Source organism: Suncus etruscus, chromosome 14, assembly GCF_024139225.1.
Source record: "Suncus etruscus isolate mSunEtr1 chromosome 14, mSunEtr1.pri.cur, whole genome shotgun sequence".
Taxonomy (NCBI): domain Eukaryota; kingdom Metazoa; phylum Chordata; class Mammalia; order Eulipotyphla; family Soricidae; genus Suncus; species Suncus etruscus.
This window is the reverse complement of record NC_064861.1, coordinates 42,562,843-42,565,234: the sequence shown is the minus strand read 5'-3', so window position 1 is coordinate 42,565,234 and position 2,392 is coordinate 42,562,843. Positions and strand designations below refer to the sequence as shown.

Genomic DNA, 2,392 nt, shown 5'->3' with positions numbered 1-2,392 from the left:
AAACAAAACAAACGAAAGCTTGGTTACATGTCCATCACAAAGAAAATCTAAAGATTTGAAGGGCCAACTAGGGCCAGGTCTAATTTCTTCACAGATTCAGAACAGGAAGAAGTGGAACTATTAAAATAGGGTATTTATTAGGCTCCTCTCAAATAAGGAACAGCATCCCATGTTCAGATAGCTCAGGATGATCAAATTAAGTCCATTTTGTGAGAGTTCTGATAGCTTCAGATAAATGCAAAGAAAAAAAATTGACTAAAGATGATGTTTTAAATTAGGAGGATTTTAAAATGTATACTTTTAACAATGTACTCTATAGATATATTATGTGTTTACCTATATATACACCTAGTTATATAGTCTAATTTTATAAATTGGACATATTAAAAAATTAAAATAATGAAATAGAACAAATAAAAAGTACACTGCAATGAAAGTTGCATGAATGTGAGCTTCCTCTCTCCAACTTCTCTCTCACTATATATACATTTAGGGTTGAGTCACTCTCGGTGGTGCTCAGAGGTTACTCCTGGCTCTGTGCTAAGAAGTGGCTCCTGGCAGGTTCAGAGGACCTATGGGACATATGGGATGCTGGGATTCAAACCACTGTCCATCCTGTGTTGGCCACATGCAAAGCAAATGCTTTACTGCTGTGGACTTCTCACAGAATATATTATTTATAATAATAATTTATATTAATATTATAATATATTAATAATTTTTTTTGGTTTTGGGCCACACTCAGGGGTTACTCCTGGCTATGTGCTCAGAAGTCGCTCCTGGCTTGGGGGACCATATGGGATGCCAGGGGATGGAACAGTGGTTCGTCCTAGGCTAGAGCTGGCAAGGCAGACACCTTACCTCTAGCACCACCATGCCGGCCCCAATATATTAATGATTTATATTAATATTTTTATTTGCATTTGGGTCACTGATGACTCTGTCCTCAGAGAAATGTGTATAATTTTGTAAGTTTTCTAGCAGCTGCAGTAAAGTTAAAGTATCTCTTTCTTTTCAGGGGAGAGCACGAATGCAGTCCCCCACTACCACAAATTATACAGTCGAGTTTCCCACATTTGGGGAAATCACAGGGGTCAGCACACCTGGAGTGCAATGAATAAGCCTCACCCTGGAGAAACCACCTTCGTGATCATGGTAAGTATGTTAAAGTGTCCCTTTCCATGTTTTACTTGGGTACTAAGTAAATTTTCAGGACGATATTTATCAGTGGATTCTATCAAAAGCCTAAATTTGAGGTCCTTTTGAGAGTGAGGCAGAGACCAAATGACTCTCTTGCCTCATCATCACAGACAAACAATAAAAACCCTTGTCCCACTGAGCACTAAAGATAGGGCCCAAGAAAACAAGTAGGAGAAAAGGAAAGACAGCCTGTTGTATTTTTTTTTTATTTTTAACTACTTTCAAATCACAAATAAAATATTGTGATGCTTGTTTTTAAGTAATGTTTAACAGAACAGACAGACCAGGCAAAATGCAGAAGTCACATCAGAACCACTTGTACCTAGTGAGAAGGGTCTGCAAAGAGGAAAGAGGTGTTGTAGGCCAGAGCCTCATAGTGTCCCCAAGAACTAGTGTGCAGCTTTCATTCTTCATACTCTAAGGAGGTGGGGTACAGTACTGAGGGGTAGGAAAACTGTTCTTATTTAATAGATTAACAGGTCTCATTTAACTGCTTTTACTTAACATTTTAACAGGTACCTTTCATAGGAACAGAAATGGTAGATGACCTGGCACATAGGAGCAGAAGTTGGGAACTTATAAACAACCTGTCTATTCGCAGACTTTCCATGAGTCTATGAAGAAAGAAACAGTGCAATGGCTAGAAAGTCCCAAAGGGGAATTTCCACTGTGCTGAAGTCTGAGCCCAAAGTGTCTGTCTCTTATGTTTCCCTGGCTGCAGACAGAGTGTTGTTGATTTTCTGTGGGGGAAAAAAAATTCATTCCAAACACACTCTACCAAAACATGAGTAGTGAAAAAGATCATTCATTAGAGGGCCATATCTCCCTGATCTTATTGCAGGGTGAGCAGGTTTTCGACCCTTTATGAAGCAATTGTCCGATGATGTCTAGAACCAATTTCAGGCCTTCAGAACTAGCTGCAGCTTAGGATCAGGCAGGACTTGAAGGAGATTGGGAGGGGGATCAAGCTCCGAAAAAGAGGTGGGTATGAGTTGTAGAAAGGTCCACAAGGAAATGAGAGAAAGGGCTAGACCTCGGGGGTGGGGGGGCTGGGAGTTGGGGGAAGAACAAAGAGATAAACATAAAATGTGGGAGGCAGCAGACAAGTCAAGTGAAATAGGGGGAGAGGAGATATATTAAACAAGGTCACACCGGTATTGACATTGGTATTGGAACATTGTATTTCTGAAAC

General features: G+C 40.0%; 1 non-coding gene across 1 annotated transcript; it reads right to left on the bottom strand.

The window, feature by feature from the left end:
• Positions 1-1,015: 1,015 nt before the first annotated feature.
• LOC126028878 (U1 spliceosomal RNA) lies at positions 1,016-1,173 on the bottom strand. Its single transcript, XR_007502572.1, has one exon. It is a non-coding gene; the product is annotated as a U1 spliceosomal RNA (small nuclear RNA).
• Between the last annotated feature and the right edge of the window lie 1,219 nt (positions 1,174-2,392).